General features: G+C 44.8%; 1 protein-coding gene across 6 annotated transcripts in view; it reads left to right on the plus strand.

Moving 5' to 3' along the window:
• LOC146863348 (uncharacterized) overlaps positions 1-22,473 on the plus strand; it is a 42,935-nt gene that overhangs the window by 10,166 nt on the left and 10,296 nt on the right. For 3 of the 6 annotated variants that reach the window (XR_014978240.1, XR_014978242.1, XM_085642791.1), the window contains exon 2: positions 11,281-11,363. The exons of the other annotated variants lie outside the window; for them this stretch is intronic. The gene's annotated coding sequence lies outside the window, so the exon portion shown is untranslated. The remainder of the gene's footprint in view (positions 1-11,280; positions 11,364-22,473) is intronic. 6 annotated transcript variants of the gene reach the window in all.

Raw genomic sequence — 22,473 nt, forward strand, 5'->3', positions numbered from 1 at the left:
TATAAGTTCCAATAATGTACCATAACATAACAAAAGAATCAAGGCACACTCAGGTCTGTGTGCACACATGCTCATTCACAGACCGGGAAAACTCACTTTGTAGTTTTAATCATTCCAAGATGAGGCTTAGTCTGGAGTCCGTGTCCCTGTACACGGATCTTTTCTAGCTAGGGCCTTGTCTTTGAGGTGCCGCCAAGCCGCTGTCTCATTCCAATGTTTCTAGAATTCTTTATTTGCCCAGTGGGATAGACCCTACAGGGGTAAAGTGACCAGAGGGAGAGTCGGTGGACCGCAAGGCTCAGCCGTCTGCTCTCATCCGCCCCTATTCAATGTCAGCTGGGACCTTATTACAGTGAGCGCCCAGGGTGCAGCAGGAGTTTTGACCCTGCTTCCTGTGGCACTGTGGTATTACAGAAGGGGCAGCAGACGCTTATGTAACCTCTTCTGGTGTTAGCGTGATCTTAGGAAGGGGGTCTTCCGTTGCATTGGGGTGTGGCTTCATGCAATAAGGAAGCACTTTGCCTGTACACAATATTACAGACGCAGGTGTAGAGTTAAAGAGCGTCAGCACGTGCCAACTGAGCACCATTTAGAGCAGGCACACAGTCCGTACACGCCACTCGCTGTTGGCGACTCCTCGATCCGGGAAAGGGTCTCCTAGAGATCTATTAGACTTTCCCAGCAGGCAGGTGCAGTCACCCACTACATCCCCTGCTGCGTTATCTCTGCCCCTTTCACAAGGGCAGGTTGCAAATGCACAGTTATAGGACAGTGCATTAGTGAAAAGCGGGCTGTCTGTCCCTAATGCAAGGGCAAAATTGTGGCTCCCTTAGGACAGCGCATGTACTGTAATAAGGTACACAATGTCAGTCTGCGCAGAGTTGCAGATTAAGCGGTGCTGTACAAAGAGGGAATGGAGAAGGGTCGGGGGGCAAGGGGGAAAAGGGAAAGGTGGGAGCGCGTGGCAGTGGAGGTTACCTGGGGGAGAAGTTACATATACCTCGCGGGAAGCGTGATTAATGACGTCCGCGATATCAGGCGGTGGAAGAAAAGCGATGTGTGGCGCGAGGGGACAGGGACATACAGGAGGTTGATCTATATGATGGTTTTAGGGGTTATACACCCTGTCATGACAGGGACATATAGGATGTTGATCTATATGATAGTTTTAGGGGTTATATACCCTGTTCTTGTTTAAGAGAGAATAAACAACTTTTTAAAATACTCTATTCTTGATAGTAATATATATATAAATATTCCAATATAAGAAAATGTATTTTTTTTCCTTATCGTCTTTACTAGAAACAGTGCTCCCCATTTGTACTATTTGACAATTGGAACTTATTGATTTAAACACACAACAACTGGATCTATTTGAATATTCGAGGTGAGATCCTTGTTGCCATTACTTGACTCGGACTATAGAGTTATGCTAGTATCCTTCTTCGTCTCCTTGTCCTTATTTATTTTCTTATTCTTTCACATGGGCGTTTCCACTATTTTTTCTCTTCTTGTTTTTTCTTTTATTCTGTTTGTGAGATGGTGCTAATGGTTTTTTGAATGGGGGAACCTTGTTAGTGAATTTAGGCTTTATAATAAGCTACTTGGTTTTCTCCATATTTGTACTGTCTTCTGTGGTTACTCTTCTTTTTTGAAAACAAATTGTTTTTTAATTGACATCAAGCACGTGTGATGTGTTTTTTGTCTTCTTATCTAAATATACAATATGATTTTATCTATGTACATATTGGTATGTTGTTCATCTTGAGCTATTTAGTGTGTGGATATATTTATATCTATATGTGTTTTTCCTATGCCGTTCTATGGATATAATGTATATATTGTTTAGTGTACATGTGTGTGTGTGTATATATATATATATATATATATGTATATCTATTTTTAAATGTAGTATGTGACCTGTTGTATGTTGTGATTATCTTTCATTGAGTCTTGTCCTTGTCTTTATGTATATATTTTTTTCAGCCCTGACGAAGTTCTTTGTGAACGAAACGCGTTGGCTGATGATGATTTTCTACCACAGAGTAATAAAGGATATAATTTTGAATTGATTTGAAGCCTATGGACTTTTTCTGGTGCACCTTCCTTTTTTGTTTGAATTGAATTATCTGGTTTCCAGTGAAGTGGAGTTGCGGCGGACTCCGGAAGCAGTTGCACAGACTTTGTATATATTCTTTGGAAATAATTGGAACTGAGGTGCTGAACCCTGGTCAGCCGCATTTTGCTTTTGGGTCTTCCTCTGCTGACTACCTTTGCAAGCTCAGGCAGTCTTATTTGAGCTGGCAAGGATGTGTATTTAAGGCTACTCAGAGGATTATATTCAACGCATAATTGGAGGCCCTTCTCTTCTCTCCGGACATCCAACCACCACCACTACCACCCCCAGTGTTTTATTAGATAAACTTGAAAAACTAAAGAAAAAACAAAACCGAACTCCATGCCCGAATGCTCTCAGAATACCTTAAACCAGGTGTCATCCCACTGGGTCTACAAATCAGAAATACTCCAGCCATATTCACTCAAGTCCCAAAGTTTCGTACTGGCTTCAGTCATCTACCCACAACTTGCTCATGCCACTGGATGGTCCTTGGAATTGACACAGCAATTGAACACAGCCTCAAAGAACTGGAAGAGATAGCAGAACTAGAGAGACTTATTCTGGTTGACACCGCCTTCACAGACGCCAAAATTCTCCTAGAAAAAATTAACACAGCCATTGCCACCTTCAACACTTTTGAGCTCAACAAGAAAATAACGAAAATCAAGAAGGACATAAAATTCTACAACGTAAATAAAACATATCCATATCTACAAGACGAATTCTATAACACTCCATACACCCCCCCCCCCCCCAAAGGACCCGCAATTGGGGTAGATACCGCAACAACCAACAGATTACCTTCTACGACTCTTCCAATACCTCGATTGAGGACTCTGACCCGGTTGAGGGACCAAGCACATCCAGAGCGACCAACAGGCCGCCACCTCCCACAAGGTTTTTAAGGACAAGGACACGGCCAACCACAAATTTGACCTCGGAACAACCGCCAATACCAACCTCAATTCTCAGGAGAAAGACAAACCAGAAACAGGTTCTACCAATGGGGTCCACAACAGTGACCAGCCATACAGCCGCCATCCCCCCTCAGCCTCCGCCTCCCCTCAAACCTTGGACCCACAATCCATACCCATATTCAATCTATCAGACCACATCCTATCCCATGACGCAACCCAACTTCTCAGCAAGTGCCTCAGCTATGTCCCTACAGAACAAACCAACTTCCTGGACCCACTGTCCAATTTCCTACTGTTCTTCCGATGAATCCGGCTTAAACAATTCTTCTTGGATAAACCATCCTCCAGTCAACCCTCTGGACCATGGTTCCACCCACCTTCCACTTTCAATCCCCCCTCATCTGCCATGCCTCCAGAAATACTTGCCTTCGAACGCTCAGTTCTACGTGAAATCACAGACCTCCAAGCACAATTTGAATATGTACCCTACAACCTACCCTTATCTGAGAAACAAGCCCTGATCACACTCAAGAAAAAATCTGAGTTAATTATCAAACCAGCAGACAAAGGCGGTTGGATCGTAGTCATGAACACGGACAAGTAAGACCAAGAAGTGTAACGACAACTATCCAACACCAACCACTACCGCCCTCTTACTAAAGACCCCCTACCTGATCTCACCACGAAAATACAACAGATCACTGGACGAGCTAGATCTCTCAACATCATATCCCAATCACTTTACACCAACATCCCGCACAATGAAGGACTTAGTCATTGAGACATTATTGGAGACTAGACCAAGACCCGCTTTGATTCCGACTGAATTCATCATGGATTTACTACACATTGCCTTAGAAAATAACTATTCTCTATACCGCAACACTATCTACCTACAAGTCAAAGGTGTCTCCATGGGAGCTTGTTTCGCCCCAAACTTTGCCATTCTCTTCGTCCACCACCTGGAGATGACTCACATACTCACCACCAAAAATCCCTTTCTCAGTCACATCTCTCTCTGGCAACGCTATATCGATGATATTCTTCTGCTATGGAAAGGTACCACTCAGACTCTCGACCCCTTCATCGAATGGCTCAATCAGTCCCAAATCCACCTCAAATTCACCTGCGACTCTAAACCGAATGACCTCCCATTCCTAGATATCATTATACATGCAGAAGATGACAAAATCGGCACCTGCCTTTACCGTAAGCCAACCGAAAGAAACACCCTCCTTCAGTACTCTAGTTACCACCCACGAGGTCTCCGGGATGGCCTTCCCTATGGCCAATTCCTGCGCATTCGAAGAAACTGCAAATGGCGGAAAGATTACTTCCAGAAATCGGACATCCTCATAAAAAAACTCCTTGACAGGGGATATCCAAAACGTTTAGTCACAACAGCCCGTAAGAGAGCCTGGTACTGCCACCGTGAACATCTTCTCATACCACAATCCAAGAAGACCAGGATACCTTTTGTCTCCAAATTCAGCCCGTGCAGCAACAAAGTGAGTAAGATCATCAAACGCAACTGGCCAATGCTACGAGCTTTTGAAACTTTCAAGGAACTCCCTCTCTTTTCCTACCAACGTGGCAACAGTTTAGCCACACATCTAGTACATGCCATCACAAGGCCTACAAACACCAAAAGCAAGAACACCATCACTGCCGCCTGGGGTTTACCCCCCGCACTTGGATACTACAAATGCCAATCCTGTGCTGTATGTGAACTTACATTGAACACCAAAGATTCTAAAATCAACAACAAATCTTACAAACTCAATACCCTTACGAACTGTAGATTACAAAATATCATCTATGCCATCCGATGTCCCTGTGACATCATTTATATTGGCCAGACCACCCAAATAGTCAAACAGAGGATAATTCAACATCGCAACAGAATTCACTGCAAAGTTCTTAGTGCACCACTGGTTTCCCACTACATTGAGAAAAATCATTGCGAGACTGACATCACCTTGCAGGTGATAGACCAACCTACACTTCCCATCAGAGGCGGTGACATCAAAGCCCTCCAAGTGTGAGTGTAAATGGATCACCATTTGTAACTCAGTGAACACAGGCTTGAACACAATTGATGAATGGAACAGTACCATCTTACTTTGATCCCCGGACACTATGTCCTTCCACAACATGTACATTCCATCACTCCTTACTTGCCCCATCGCACACTACACCGCCTAACATCTCTGATGCTGCCAAATCCTGAATTACTAGGTCAGCATGACTCTGGCACCTCCCCTCTCTCTGAGGGTTCCTCCACTAGAGTTATTGCCATGCCGCTCATTAACGATTTTCACTATGTCTGCCTTTATTGTTTACTTTCATGCATCTCCTTGCTCTTTCATTCATGCGATCACTGCGCGTTACTATCACAGTTAAATTTTGCAATCTGTGATTCCAATTGTCATTTCCTTTCTTGCATCTCCTCGTTGCTTCATTCAGGTCATTATTGCGTATTTTTAATCCACATGTCAATGTTCGCGTTATTTCCATGTCAATCGTGTTTTTGCATTCTTCCTTCCCCCTTTCCTCATCCCGCCCTTGCCGTGCAGCGTCACTCATCACACACCCACACTACGATCACATGACTTTGTGACGTAGTCCAACCCGGAAGCTCCGTCTTCATTTACAGAGCCTTCGCGTTTCAGTCCCCCTCCAGACCGCACACGTACGTGGCGGTCTCACGCTGACTGCAGCGTTCCCCAGCCGCTGGATTGATTCCACTGCCCAAGGTAAGCGCCGTTACTAGCAGGGCCGAGCACCCGTGTCTGCTTCCAACCCGTAATTCACTTACACCTTTCCTTTCTCCCCAGACCTCCCCCATCGGTACCCACTCCGTGGTACACAGAGGAGCCTCATAATTGAATCCGTTATAAGCCGCCGATGCGATCCTCCTGGTACGGCGCCCGCACTTACACGTCCTCCCCACGTGTTCTATATACAGGTATTCCACACTCTTCCCGCGGTTCAATGCACGCCCCGTTAGCCATTGCCAATCATTCACGATCTCTACCTTTCCCTCAGGACCTCCTTTACTCACTGGAGACCGTCACGAACCTTTGACCCTGAAGAATTAATTTCCTTCTATCATCGGACACAGAACCGTGTCCGCTCCAGGTAGACCGCTTCTTTGATTCCGCACAGCCCGTTAACTATTAATTACACACACCCCCATCCTGAATGTACCCCCACCACCATCACAATGGATACCTTCCTTATGAGTCCATTCATTCCACTACCTGCATGCGCATTCCATTACGCGGTTCTAATCACAGCCCACCCGCTTTCAGTATCTTCACACAAACGGTGCACCTTAGACTGCGTAGATAGACACCTCACTATCTTCTAGCGCTCATCCTCGCGCCACACATCGCTTTTCTTCCACCGCCTGATATCGCGGACGTCATTAATCACGCTTCCTGCGAGGTATATGTAACTTTTCCCCCAGGTAACCTCCACTGCCACGCGCTCCCACCTTTCCCATTTCCCCCTTGCCCCCGACCCTTCTCCATTCCCTCTTTGTACAGCACCGCTTAATCTGCAACCCGGTCCTGAAGATGGTCCTTAGTAATAGGATCGAAACGTCGTCGACTATTCAGCGCAACTGATGGCGCATCGCCTTCTGTGGTTCAACTGAAATTTTTGTCATTATTCATCCTAAACCTTGTAAATTATTGTCTTGAACCACAATACTCACTGTACATACTTGTTCACCTTTGCACTTTGCGCCGTTTCACCCGGATTGCACATTGCCACTTGCGTCGCCAATCTATGTGTCACGAACACTAATTAGCACCAAGTCCAATTCGGGTTGCTCATGCAATTTTTTTGCCTACAGTGCTGTTACAACTGTACCTTCCAATTTTGTTCTTATTTATATGATGCCAAGTGCACATTTCAAACACCTACTCCGTCTCCCGTTTTCCTTTCGTGTAATGTTTTTAACATACATGTCTAACTGTCCTCTTTAATGATACCAGTTGAGATATTGTTATTTTTCTCTCTTACTTAAGGCTAAAGGCACCGAAAAAATAACTCCAATTATGGGCATACAGGATGTCAGCAGGGGCACCCAGTAACATTATATTATGTGCCCATACGGCTGACCCTCTGGTGTCGGTACAAAATTAGTCAACCCTGCAACAAGGATCACACCCATTCATAACTGATTTCATGCTATAAAACTTTAGGTTCTTTTTCGCGGGCCTAGAGGAGTTTAACAGAGAATCCCTGTTCTGTGGGCCGCATGGCATACAGGAACTGCTAGACACAAACACTAAGGGGCCGATTCCGATCCGGGTCGGAAAGCACTCCGACCGAGTCGGATCCGGAGTGTTTTCCGACCGAGCCGGACCCCTACAGTCCGACCGAGCGAGTTCGATGCGCACGTATGATGTCGGACTCGGTTCGTTCGGGCTCCCATAGAAGTCAATGGGAGCCGGTCGTACGACACGTACATGGGCTCCCATTGACTGAATGGGTACGTCTCGACCAAGTGCGCCCCTACAGTGGGTACGTGTCAGTGCCATCCGCACCGTACATGCCTGTGTTGGGGAGACCCATGGGTCTCCCCCTGTGTCTGAGTCGTAGGGCCGCGGGTGTTAGGGTGTCCGACGCGCACCCCCGAAGTCCGACTACGGGAGCTTTTGCGAGCCGGACACTCCGGCTCGCACAGGCTGTCCGACGCGTGCATCGTGCTGACTCGGTTGTAAGTCGCATCCATTGCATGGCAAGGTTAGCTTCCGACCGACACGTACGGAGCGGTTCGGACCCGGAAACGACTCGGTCGGTGAATTTCATGTAGCTCGCATCGTACTTGCTCGCTCGTACAACTGTACGAGTCGGGTGGGAAACACGCGTACGACTCGTAGTTTTTCCTTCCGGATTGCGTTCGGTGCCCTTCCCACCCGAATCGGAATCGGCCCCTAAATATGTTTGCTGTTGACAACCACTATCTCCCTATTCACTTGCATTCTTCCCAATTTGAGGACTACATTTTACAGTAGGTGATCCCCATTTGCATAACCCTGTGTACCAACAGCAATATAATAATAATTAGCAACAGTGATTTGCATAAAGCGGATAGCCATTGTGGGAGCTAGGAGAACCAGTTTGAAAACCATTCCTGCTCAGGGGCACATCCCTCTTTACACATGTAATGTAAAAGGAATTTATAGAGCGCACTGCAACCCTTCGGGCATACTGGCGCTAAAGAGGGAAAGACAGTAATAGACAATTATGACATGAGCAGGAAGATGTTAAACTCTAGGAAAGAGACAGGTTTTTATTTGCTTACGAAAAGACAGAAGATCTTTCATCTGCAGTAACTCCAGGGGTAACTTGTTGCAAAGACTTGCAGCGGCAACACTGAAAGCTAGTCCAACCCAGCTTAACTCTTCTAGTCAGGGGTACTTTCACCCAATTAGCTGAAGAGGACCGAAGGAAGTGTGGGGGGGGCATACCAGCAGAATTTACTCTGCAATGGTATGGGACCCAATCCATGCAGTGCCTTAAACACAACGCAGAGGGATTTGAAATGAATCCTCTGCACTGTGGGAAACCAGTGCAGCTCCGCAAGGGTCTGGGAAGAAGAAGATTGACGGGGCGTGAACAAGCCAGCTTGGCTGCCATATTCTGAATTCTCTTCAGTCTCCCAGTTAAAAACTTGGGGGATTCTAACAGCAGAGAATTGCAATAATCCAACCTGCTCAAAATCACGCTCCTAACTACCAAGGGGTGTGTTTGAGCAGGGAGCTGAGGAAGAATCTTCCTCCGAACCCTAATAAGAGAAAAGCAGTTTCTCACGATCTTATTAATGTGTGTTTCCCAGGTCAGTTTCTCGTTAAATGAAACTCCCAGATTGCAAACTGACTTGGATGGTCACAATGGGGTGTCAGCAGGAATGGGCCAGAAGTCGGCCGGAAGTGAATAGGGCACTCTCCCACCCTCAGTACAAAGGATTTCAGTTTTATCTGTGTTAAATTGCAGAGTTGTTTCTTAACTAATGAACCACGTTCTGCATACAGACATGGAAGTTCTCCAATGAAGATGACTGTTCTCCCTCCAGTGATAAGATCAACTGGGTGTCATCTGCTTAGTTTACCAGGCCTATGCCGTAAGATTTAACAATATCCACCAGGGGACGCATATAGACGTTGAAAAGAATGGGGCTTATTGCAGAGCCCTGCGGCACACCATGGTGGATTTTGGTAAACTTGGACTGAAAGGGGGGGAGAGCCACGGCCTGACATCTATTAGATGCATGCTTCTTTGAAGATTGTGCAATGCTTGGATGGCAAGCGTCAATGTCCTATTGTCCATGTAATTCCCTGGGATCCAAGTATAGATGATCTTGGCACAGACCCCTCCCTCTATTGCGGCCATTAAGTCCATTACATATCGGTGCTATATTACCATGAAGTTCATTGCTCACATTTCTTCTTTGATGGAATATAGGCCGAGGTCAGTGCTATTAATAATTTTAAGTATCTCCCACTGCTTGATTTGGAGCCAGTGGGCATTATCATGACTGCAGGTTGAAGAAGGGTATCAACACCCTTCCCCCCCACCCCTTAGCTATGTTTCTGTAAACAGTCTAAATTCTTCTGGAATGTCTTTGAATTGAGCCCACACAAAACAGTCTGCTGCTCTCCTCCCAATTCATAGCTCTCCTTTCACAAACTTGGTGCAGCAGGGTTGTCTTCTTTCTTAACTGGTGCAAGTCTGATAGTTCTTCTCTAGGAATGACCTGGGTCGAGGTGTACATGGTGACCAGGGAACACAGTCCTCTCTACTTGGGAACAAGCTGATTGGAGGCATACTCATCTTATTTATAGTAAAAATCCATCTGCATGGAGATGCCCCTTTTCATATCAGAATATATAAAATCACTCCGCAGTTAGCATTCATGCCCATCAGAAGTGTTCCTTTCCTCTGAAACATAAGGAGTACAATGTTAGTTACCATACAGTCAAGGGTTGTCCTTTCCCTTCTCACCAAGTGTATCCACCTACCTCTGCATCCCAGAATTCCTGTCATTAGGTGGTCATACTTTCATTGAACCCCTCCCCATGCCACACGTTCCTCTTTTTATCCACAAGCTGAACAGCCCTACATATAAATTCCATGTCGGACGACCGTTTGTTGTTTAGGAAGACCAACCCGGTTACACTAAGAGCCACTCTCGGTCCACAGATTGATGCTAGAGCAGACATGTTTGTGCACTTGGTCAGGGGTTTGCTATCTCCAAAAATCTCTTCTCCGGGAAATCTCGGGGCCATGTGATATCTCCCCTATGTGGCCCTTCCTACGCTTCCTGTCCTGCTGGGTTTTGATATGAGTGAGCTTGGTTAAGATTTATAAAAATGTAGGGTTGGTGTCCTATCGCATTATCGTTACAACTACACTGTGGGTCCAGTCTTGTTGGGTTGGATCTTGGCCCTTATCCTACAAAGGTAGAGGTATACAAGACATTTAGCTTTCTCAGGGTCCACTTCTTGAGACAAGTAAAGCCTGTCTGTGCCTACCACATGTGGAGTGTATGAACAGACATAACATGACCTGGCTGATTGAGAGCCGACTGAGCTAATCTGCTGGGACCATGTGTTATGCAAAAGGGTGATGTGCAATGCATGTGGGATTCTGGTGTTCAGCTTGGTATAATTGTAGGTGTCATATGAGAGATCCCTACACGGCACTGTGCTTCCCTATTACTAAACTTCTTTTGACTCAGTAGTTCCTCAGTAGTGCTCAAGTGTGGGACTATTCCACAAAAGGCAGATCATACATAGCCTTACAAGTACACATAAAGTTTGTGGTGAAAAAACAGTTTTTGTATGGGTCCGCAGGGAGTCATCTGTGCTCCTCTGGTGATTTTTTTCTTTCGGACAAGTTAACATTTTTTCTCATGGATGATGTCATCATGGAAGGGCTCGACCACATATTGGAACAGTGCACCCACACACTTTTTCCCTTCCCTTCGAGGGTCATCGGTGATAGGCAGACTCCTCTCTGTGGTCCTGTGGCTCTTTTCTCCTTCCATTTGTGAAAGTTTAGTAAATGTTCTTTCCTTTGGATGGTGGGCATTGAAGACAAGCCGGCGTTGGTGCACTTCATTGTCCTTGCTGCTACCTGTTTTTTAATAATACCATTGTTAATGCAGTTAAATAAATATTATGTTGCATTCTTAATGGTTTTTGGGGAACATGTATTTTGCCACAGGGGTGTGATCTCATCAACCTACCAGCACGGTATCGGGAGTTGATCCTTATTGGGTGCGTCTGTCAGTAATTAGTGGAGAAAGGGTGAGTATTACAATTTTTCTAATGAAAGATCCTATTATGAAAAGCAGTTGAGTCACCCCCTCATCCTACTAGGGTGTTTTCGGGTCTTTTACAGAATTTTGGCTCTGTAGGTTGAATCATGTTGGGTATTTGGAGGATAGTTCCCATGAGTTGTGGGGGGATAGATTGTGGTTTTAGCAGGGGTTCTATGGGTGTCACTAATTTTCTGACCCTGGCTTGTCTGGGGCATGCATAAGAACGTAGTTGCTGCGCAGCCCCTTCCTAAGACTATTTTCACCCAGGGCCTACCAGTTTCTGAATTTACTCCCAGGTGCACATGCTGCTTTGTGTGTATGCTACATGTGTGCTGAAATGTGGGATGAGGGGGGGTGTTTTGCTGCTGGTGTGACTAGTGCTTGCAAAATGCCCGGGGACACGCTTGATATTTTGTTCTCTCCCTGTTCCTGGCACGCTGTGTCTCACGTGGCCATCCCTCGTGGCATTAGATATCTAGCTTTGCTTAATCTCTACCCCGCCTTTGTGTCTTTAAACTTCTTTTACGTCTAATTTTTGCGAATTTTTCCCGTTTGTTTTGTAGGTTTCCTTAGTCTCACATGAATCATTGTTTTCCCCTACCCCGCAGGAAAAGGGTCGCAGGCTTCTCTGTGGCCCCCTTCCCCACCTATGCTTCCCCACCTATGCTTCCCCCTGGGGTCCGAAGTCAGGACGGGCTGTTTCTGTGGATTGGGTCTGCAAGGCTGGTGCAATGAGCTTGGAATATGTTTTGAACATCGGTGGTCTTAGTAGGGGTACACTTGGCCCCTGCGTTCCATCTGGAGGCTTGGACATTTTAGCACCTCCCTCCCTCAGACTTCCGCCCATATTCTGTCTGAGTTCTTGGCGGGCCCGCTGTCCCATGTTGTTTGCTGGCATCTGTACAGTCATGCATGCACAACAAAACTGGCACACATCCTGTCGATCTCCGGTACAGAGAAAGCGAAGGTGACCACATAAAACCAAACATTTTGCAAAAATACATAGAAGAATTCCTAATTCAGCATTATCTGATGGCACTGAATGACAGCGTCCATCAGTATAGAAACACAGAGATGGCGCTAGGAGAAAATCAATTGTGGTACCTATTATCATACATGTACCAAAGAAGTGCCTTCACTGGTTGCAGTCAATCCACACTGAAAACCGGGACCTGACTTAAACAATTGCAAAAATCTGCTGGGACAGTTAGTGAAAAAATGGGACTGCTTCAGTAATCCAGGATGCCTGGCCACTCTAGAGAGCCCCGAACTGGAGCCTCAAACTCATCATCATGCGGAGGCCTAGTTGCTTATTAACTTTCAGATGTGGGGGCTGTGGAGTTTTATGGTCTTACCATTCCCGGCGCAAGAAGAACATTTGTTCCCGTCACTGAGGAAGGTTTTGTTTTTAGAATTAAAAATTGAAGCCTTCATTGCTTCGGAGGCTTGTAGAGTGTTTTCGGGATGCTGTTGGGACTACACGCCATGAAGGAAACATGATGCCCGAAAATGTGGTCCTTCTGGCCTAGTGATCGGATAGCAGCCAAATAGACTTTGGCTATGGGACCTGGGTGTCTGCTGTTAAAATAATTTTCTATTCTGCCGCCTCGTCAGACTACCTTACCCCTGGGATGTGGCCACTGAACCCCGCCCTGGGGTATCAGCAGCAGAGTGGGGCCTAGTTACCATGGGTGCTTTAGGCAACCTGATTATTCGGTGCTCTCATGGAATGACCATCAATGCCAAACTGAGTGTGGGCACCTGATCGGCATAGCTCCCACGAACCTTGAATTCCTGAACGCAAATAAACTCTTGGGACTCCCCATGCTGTTTGTTAGTTTTTTCTGATACAATTATTTAGAGGCGGGGGTAGGAGAAAGTTGGTTGTCTATATCATAGAGGGTGAACTAGTGGAGGTTGTCGCTGGAATTATCACCTTTGTTCATTTGCTAGGGGTCTATTTTAAAATATATATTGTGGGTAACAGGAATACTGCCCGGCGCTAATAGTACCTCAGATACTGGTCCCCACTAGTATTATTTATAGTTGTATATAAAAAAAAAAATCACTGAGATATACACATACAGCATCAATAATACGCAATTCTTCTTAATTTCTTTCTTTTTGTTTTCATTTCTTTTCTTAAGCAGTCAGAAAATAGCCGCAGTCTGAAAAAAGCCAACACTTGTTGTGCGGCACCCCTCCTTTGTTATTCTAAGCCTACCGGGGGGGGTGGTCCCTGTGGCCAGATGTGGCCCGAGAGGGTGGGGGCGCATGGCCCCCCTCCCTCTTTTTCAACAATACAATTAGCCCTGGGGACCCCCTCTTTAATATTTACAGTAGCACCCAGAGAAGATGTGGTTTCTGTGGGGTTACCTGGTGCCCCCCGAATATAATTTACATGAGCCCAGGGAGGTGGTGGTCCCTGGGGCTTAAATAAGCCCTTGTAGGGAGGCTCCATGCGCCTTCCTTCATGTTTTTTAAATTTTTATTATAAACTCTGCATGCCCCCTGGACCTCGCCCACCTGGGGGCTACATTAAAAAATAAAGTGAGAGACTTTGCTTGTTTTTATTTTTTTTTATTCATGGTGGTAGTCGCAAATATATATTCCAAAGAAAGCTTCCGCCCAGCGCCGCACGCCTGCGAATACATGCCGGTGCCTGCCATGGTGGAGGTCAGCCACAGATGTTCAAACTTAGTCAAACCAAAGGAATGAGGCGGCACCCCGACCAAGTATTACGAGTGTTTAATTGTTTTTGAGTGATTAAACACTCGTAATACTTGGTCGGTGTGCCGCCTCATTCCTTTGGTTTGACTAAGTTTGTGTATAAATAAAAAAAACATCACTGAGATATACACACAGCATCAATAATATGCAATTCTTCTTAGTTTATTTCTTTTTGTTTTAATTTCTTTTTCTTAAGCAGTCAGAAAGTAGCCGCAGTCTGAAAAAAGCCAACACGTGTTTCGCGCTCCACTGCGCTTCTTCAAGGCTGTTACAAACATAGAACATTACAATTAGAATCTAAACCATACACAACTAAAAATTAGCACAATATATCTATTTAACAACACACATGTGGACTCAGTCCACGTTTGTTAAAGCACAATTTATATATGCCCAAATGTTTTTTACATAATCTCCTTTGGGGCTACATTCAATTAAACATACAGTTAATCTGCCACCTCTTTTCATCAGAGTACTTATACATCTATTTCCTTTAGCATTGTGCTTCGATAAACATTATGATTGTGTCTCATTTACCTTGTGCAATATCTTAATTTTTGCTATCTCTGTGTCTTCCTATATTGTCAGGTCATATACTCCCATCAAAAAAAGAATTCTATACAAATGAAGAAATATTCCCATTATTTTCTTTTTTTTAAAAACTTTTTATTATATTCGCTGTCAAGGCACAAGCAAATCAGGTATTGTATCCAAATAATTACGAGCATTACATTCATACTTTTTGATGTTACGATAATTGGCGCAAGAGTATTACATATGTCCCAACAAATGATAACCTTCCACATATTACATTTCTAACTCCCCCCCCCCACCCCCCTCCCTATTTCCATTATTTTAATTTATATATTCTAAGGACTTCTAATTATTCCTTTTTAATTGTTAATTTATTTAATTCTCACCTTATAGTGTTTTTTTCTCTCCAAACGTCAACTTCATCCCTCTCAATTTTGCTTTGTAATGTTTTAGTCGGGGTTGTTTTTAGATTCTTCCCCTTGATAAGGTCTGCGAAAAGTAAGTGAAACATTTGTAGATTTCCACTTCCTTAACTTCACCCTGCGGTGAATAATAGCACTGGCCACTAAAGAAGCAAATAGCGTCCAAAAGATACATGGGTTTGACTCCGGGTAATGCAACATCGTATCAGTCTAATAACTGAATTTCTTTTAGGACAGATAGCGTTAGATACATGCAAGATGACGTCAAGTTTCCCAAAGGCTACCAGCAACATCAGCAGGCAGAGTTAGCTCAATAGCTTAAGGCAGGTTACAGATATATCCAGAGCTGAAAATTTGAATCCTGGCATTGCTAGGGTGAAAGCAAATGTAAAGTGTTAAAAGTATTTTTTGTTTTTTTAGATTTAGCAGTAAAAAATGTTACCAACAATCAGTATGAAAGTTTGCAATTTAAATAGAATCGTTTGAGAACAGTGTTTTTAGATAGGAACACACCGGGAATTTCAATGAGAAAAGACCGATACGGGACTTTAAAGAAAGGAGGCAGATTTTCCCGCTGTCTTAATTACTTTGGATTTCGCGCCCGAACAGGTGTGGAAGATTAAGTAGCCACAAGGGTATTTAAGGCCTTGAGAGCAACATGCTCAGTATGCGATAGGAATCGAAGGGAGGCAGTCGAGGAGGCTTCCAGCCAGAGTTTAGGTAAGAATACAGGACTGTGATCGGACGTAATTTCCCTGGGGAGATAGATGTTGGACTTTAAGGGATATGTTAGCTACAACTAATAGATATGTTTCCTGTTTAATAACAAGCATTAAAAATGCAATAGGTCTGGCCTTTCATTAAGTTCAAGCCATTTGCTTTGCCATACAATACCATTAGCAAAGCAAATGGCTTTAACTTAATTAAAGGCGCGACCTATTGCATTTTCAATGCTTGTTATTTTTACAGTTCTTTCTTTGATGTCCTGGCTGCAAGTGTTGCTTAGAGCCACAGGAGATGGTATGTTTGTCAGACTGATGCATAAGAGTGGTGGCAGTGATGGAATTATAAATGACATTCACGGGTAACCCTTGTTCCACATTGCATTTACAGCGTGGCTTGTGTCCCCTTTACATCAGAAGGGAAATGCTCAACCTATCCATCTAGACCCTCACGTGTCGTAATTAAGTTTTTACTTGGAGACAATGTGGGGCTGCTTCAAGGCAGTGTTCGCGGTGGCACAAAATGTGAGCTGCTGCGCCACATAATTATTTCTGTTAAACTCCGAATGCCAGTTAAATGTTGCTCATACGGTTTAGAAGTGCAGACTGTGTGTTTTGTCCTTGCAGGCAAACAATCCTCAAGCCCATTAAATTGCTGGCACCTTTCTTTGATGCTCCCTCCCTCCCCCACCCAAACCCCTATCCCCAAGCAGCAGAGTAAACTAATGTTATGAGTGTCCTGCTGGACTAATCTCCGTCCACCCCCAGGCCAGATAACGCCGCCTTGTTGCCATGGAGACCAAGGGCTCTCCGTCACAGGCTTTGGACCTTTCACTGGTTCCTGCAGCCGTAAAAGGCGCACTCCTGGTTACCATGGCACTTTAACTAGGGCTGTGGGCCTTTCTCTGTGGCAGTATTCGCATTGTTGAGCTGCTAGGTGTTTCAGGACTGAGGCGTTTTTATTAAGAAAGGGGGATGAGAAAACGTATGGTCACGTTTTCCTCATCATATGCGCACATCTACCTGAGTAGAAGTGCACATCAACACTGGTGGTGCAAAACTTTAATTTGCCAGTGCTTTTTTCGGTCTAGTCTTGAACATTTTTGGGGGCATTCTGGTGTGTTTAAGCTAGGTCTTCGGGATACAGTAATACCTTTTGTCTGCACCATTAGGATTACTATTTTCTTTTGATGTGCATTAGAACTGAAAAGGGTTTCTTGACATGTTGGCCAATCCTGTGCACAGCGAAGCTCACAAGTTGCAGCCCAACTTCATTTTAACTCTGTCCCAAGACCAGGGGGGGGAAAACAAAGCACTGCATCAACGTAAGTGATTCTAACACTGCATGAGCGGATGAAAGAAAAGCATCAATGAAAGAGATAACAGCGCAGGAGCCTGGCAGCACTGCACGAGAGAGACATCTACGCTGCACGTGAGCAACTGCCCGCACTGCCTGAGACACCTTGCACTGCCTGGAAGTGTCTCTCCACACTGCAGGAGAGAGACAGTAGTACAGGCGAGAGACCACGGTTAATAAAAAAGCCAGACTGCGCTTTTGCGGAGAGACCGCGGCACTGCAGGAGAGAGACATTGCTACACTACACTAGAAAGGGGGCTGACCTCCGAATTATATGAGAGACCTCAACACTGAAAGAAGCAGCCCAGTATCAGAGACAGTGCCACATTTCAAGACACCCCAGGACTGCTTTGGAAAAAGTCATCCAGCACTGAGACTGAGGGACATATTCTCTCCTGTGTGAGCATTATACGAAGCGTGTCCCGATCATGTCTATTTCATTTTATTACAACATTAGATATGAAAATAAACGGTAACGGCCGAGTGTATCATTTTTTTTCTAATTATTTACTTTTGAAGCGGCACCCGCGCTTTAGCTTAAGTTGTTTATAGCTAAAGAGGGGCGTGCCATGATTGTAACCGTACGGGATTTCAAAGAGAAGCCTGCGAGTCATCCCCTGCATCACTGGCATTTGTAGTACCATGGAGGCGGGGCACCAAGATGCCGTCAGCCACATTTGTTGGTTTAAAGACTGAATTCAAAGAAATTGCTGTAAAAGATCACTGCAGCCGCTCGGCCTGCGCGCATTGCATGCAGCCCTCGAAAATAAATACAGACGCACGAAAATAAATACAAACAGACGCGGGGAGTGCAAATTCGCAGCACATGAGTACCAACACTTGCTACGCGTTGAGAAGGAGATTTAGGAAACAAAATTGAGCGAAGTAATTATTCTCCTCACAAAGAGCCACATAAACCTCGCAGCTCTTGATTACCCGTTGCCATTTAAAATCACGTAAATCCGCGCTCTGAAAAGGGTTTCAGCACTGCTTCTCAGGGCTGTATATCCTATCCACATCCACTTCTACTCCTGTAAGAACCTCTTTTTACTCCCTCAAAATAAGGCAGTACAAGGCAGCACCTCCCCGTCTAGCCCAAGGATCGAGAGGCATGGCTGCCGCAGCCACACAAAGAGTACCAGCAGTTGTATCCTATGCTTTACAGCACTGGAAGGGTTGTCTGCGAGAGGAAGTGAATTCTGTGCTATTGGAGCCCCTCGTATCCTAAGCACTTGTGGGGTCTAGTGCGAGGACAAGGGTCCCTCCCGTGGCCTAGGGGTGGTTACCCTGGATGTTGGTCTGTTGAGACATGCTGCTGCAGCTGATGGTAAAGCTCTGACCAGGATTTGTACAAGCGGAGATCGCTGAGCTCAGCCACAGTGGCTGCTGCCGGCTGAACGTCACTGCTCTGCGACGCTGTTGCCCGGCAACTTGCAGCCAAGAGGACTCTTACTAGCGTATTGGTGGTACTTTATGACGTCATACACAGGGACTCTTGCCAGATCAAAGTATGTAGAGAGAACTGCATGCTGTTCTCGGAGGGAGAGATTATGGTTCAGTGGTGAGAGCTGCGGACTAGGGAGCTGCGGACCAGTGTTCGAGCCTCGTGGTCGGCTCAACACAATTATTAGCAAATACAATTAAACACACAATTACTATACGTTAAAAAACGAAAATACTTTAAATTAATAAAAATGAACAAATAAATGGACGCAATCAGCAAATACTTTAAATTAACCGCTTGCCTCCACACTCTGCATGTGCTCAAAAGTCTCCAATTACAAAGGCAGGCTACAGCGTGAAAAACAGATGGCACACTGCACTTCAATTAAAAGAAGTGCAAGCAGAGCGAACTAACACTGTTGTTAGGCGCCGCTGTATCGGGACTACACGGAAGTTAGCAAGTGACCAACAGCCAATAGAAAGGGAGATAACAACAACGCTACCACAAGTAAGCCAATAGCGAGCAGAAAGACCGATTTACATTAAGTTTAAGCCAACATACTTAAATTGGCGTACTCCATATGCTCTGCAAAATTCTCCCTATTTTACCTGAAAAATCGAGTAGAATTGTGGTCCAAGCATTAATCTTAGCGCCTGCCTATTGAAAGAACCGGTTTGCGCAAGAGGAAGAGCTCGGTGCACGCCCACAAATCCCGAAGCTGGTAGGTTCCTCGCTCGCACAGGCACGCGCTGAACCAGCAGGGCCTGGGAAAACTGTACGGGCCACTTTTCAGAACAGAAAAGGAGTGGCGGTGACTGAGGGCAGGTCCAGCCCAGGTTTTCGCTTCAGCTGACGGAAGCCGACGGAGCACAGAGCCCAGAGCTCCGAGCAAGCGGCGGAGAGAAGTGCAGCTGTCTCATCTCACCTCGTGCGGTGTGTTTTTTCTAACCGGCTAACCCGATTGAGGTTCGAGGAGATTCGAGGAGGGACTACGACGCGGCGCGGCGTGGGGGCAAACTCCCTCTTCTCACTCTCTCCTTCCTCGCTGGACCTAACTCCCGCGGACCGCTGCAGAGTGGGGCGGGGGGGAGACCTCGAGTTGGTACCAGAGCTGGTACCAGAGTAGGGGAAAGGAGTGAGACGACCCCCTCCATCAGACCAGCGTGATAGCGTGACAACAGAGCAACAGGACAACAATCGGACAGCCCATACGCGAGACTCCATCCAAGGAAGGCGGTCCCGTTTTTGCCAGAGAGAGTAAGGCAATATACGGAGCGGCGGGAGACCGACCTTGAGTCCGGACCCAGGGCTTAAGCGTACCAACAGACCCGCCAGGTGAGGGTGTGTGCTGGAGCATACAGGGAGTTGGACGGGGATTCCAGGGGGTATTTAGGATAACAATTGCGTCGAAATTTGAGGTAATTGTGGGACTGAGGACACGACCAGATGATGATAAGGACAAGGGCGTAGAAAAATCCCCAATTTAATCAATATACCATTAGTAACAGTAATATAGGACACAGGGGCGAGGGCACAAGGAGCAACAAGGAACAACAAGGGCCCTCAAAGAGGTCTTCAGACACGGTCACGGATTAAAGCTACAACAATGCGATCAGGGAGGGTACGGAAAACGATAGCAAAGTCAAAGTCGCAACTCAAAGCAGTGAAAAGGAAAGCAGAGAGCGTGAATAATAGCCCTCTACGAGTGGTGAACCCTAAACAGCCTTCCGTGGACTTTTTTAAGATAAAGCGGGAAAAATTGGACATAATGGAGGCTAAGGACAAAAATAATGATCAGGATAAAGATAAAGACACAACTCTAACAAACACAAATTCAGAAATAAGCAAGATACAATTTATCACCCCAACTAAAGACTCCACATGGAACCAATGTGAAATGAATAATCCTCATCCAATTATCCCAATTATTTCAATTTGTACACCAAGAAACGCAACAAACGGAATCAAGGGAAGCAATCCCTGCATCTACCAACCCAAGATTTATACTAAGTTCTCCTTTTTGAAAGATCCAACTACGGCAATTTTTTCTAAAACCAGTGTAATAGAGGGTCTGCAAACACCTCTCTTGACTCAAGCAGTTCTAATTTGACATCACAAGTTGAATCAGGCATGCAACAAACTACATTAGTTCAACAAGGAATTGCCTCTAGAGCAACCAGCATGAGCACTGATCCAGCTAGGTTGGTTTTTCAATTATACAATGAACCACCAAAAACAATTGAGACCCTTTACGCGAAAGGCACTCAAACAAAAAATGTTAGTATGCAATTAGACCTCCAACTAGAAACGGCAAGTAACTTAATAAGCACCGTATCAAACAGTTTGGAACATAAAAACCAACTGATATCACCTGCTACACAAGACAAGTCGGTGCTTTTTGATGATCTAAGCGAACCAGCTTACCAGTCGCAAAACAACAAAAATGACAACGTCGGCGTAAAAACGCAGAGTCCTCAATATAAACAGCGACAGGTGATCGATATTCCATCTATGATAAATGCAAAATCACCTGTTAATATGAAGTCACAAGAAGACAAACCAACTGGGAAGCCCATGGTAAAACATCTACATGAGGAAATAGCAAAAGATTAAAATTTTGAGGAGGAAAAAAGAAAGGACATCAAAGTAAAACAAGCATCCCCACTCCCACTAATACCGTATAGGGGACTAAGTATAGACCAAGAGCAATTATCAATAAACCAGGGAGAAAGGACGTCACCCAAAAATATCCATTCAGATAGCACCTACCAGATTACACTTGGGGATAAATCAAATAAAAGTGATATGTCCTTCCTAGCCACGCAAGAATGGGAAGAAATGGTCGCTTCCTACAACCAAGAAACAATACCAGATAAAAACTCCCCGGCAGAAAAAACACACTTAAGCAATAATATAATCTGGGAGGCCATGCTAAGTACAATGCAATAATCGACAGCGGCACTTCAATATCAATCACACAAAATGGATTTACAGTTGACAATTTTACAGACTCTAGCAGACTTTACAGCGGAGATAGACAGGAAATTAGCCGGCCTGAACGATCTAATAAAGAGGGGCCAGGAAGGAACTTGTGCTGTACAACAAATCAGACAAGAATGCCCATGTGCACCAATAATTGATAAGTTATCAATATTGCCAACTATATTAGGAGATCTATTACTGGACTTAAAAATAGTAATCATCGATCAAACATAAAAAAAAAACATAAAACTGATGGAAAAAGACATATCCTCATCAATTCAAAAAACGGAAATTCTTGCAGATAAATTCTCCGCAAATACAAAATAAGTCATAAGATCGAAAGTTCATCTTACGATAACCATCAACACGAAAATAAAATAGAATCGAACATCATTTTACTACACCCGCAATATAAATCCAGAGGCCCAATAGATATACTAAACAGACAGAACATTCTACAGCTCCTACACTCAACGCACAATTAGAAAACATTACGTCTTCTGATTAACTATCAATTGAATTTTTACCAAAAAACAGCACAACACAGAATCCACTATAACGAAATGCCAAAATTCTGAGATCACAAGAAGAATCTATCAGGAAAGGGAATGCTTTAAAAACTGGGGAATTGACATGGAATTGGTCATAAAACCACCATATCCAACTCCTTTCCTAACAAATAGAATAAGCAATTTAAATCAGACAATAAATTCAGTACTGAGAGGCGCAAGAAGTAGAAGTCCCGGGGCTACAAGAGATGAGAATTTATTAACTACAATATCTATTACAGGGCCCCAACACACTCAACCCCAACTCTTAATAAATAAAAACTGGCTAGGAATACATCGTGCACTCACAATAGAGTCTAAAAGATGACCTGATCTGATAACAACTCACCAATTACA

This window comes from Triturus cristatus, chromosome 2_2 (genome assembly GCF_964204655.1).
Source record: "Triturus cristatus chromosome 2_2, aTriCri1.1, whole genome shotgun sequence".
NCBI lineage: Eukaryota > Metazoa > Chordata > Amphibia > Caudata > Salamandridae > Triturus > Triturus cristatus.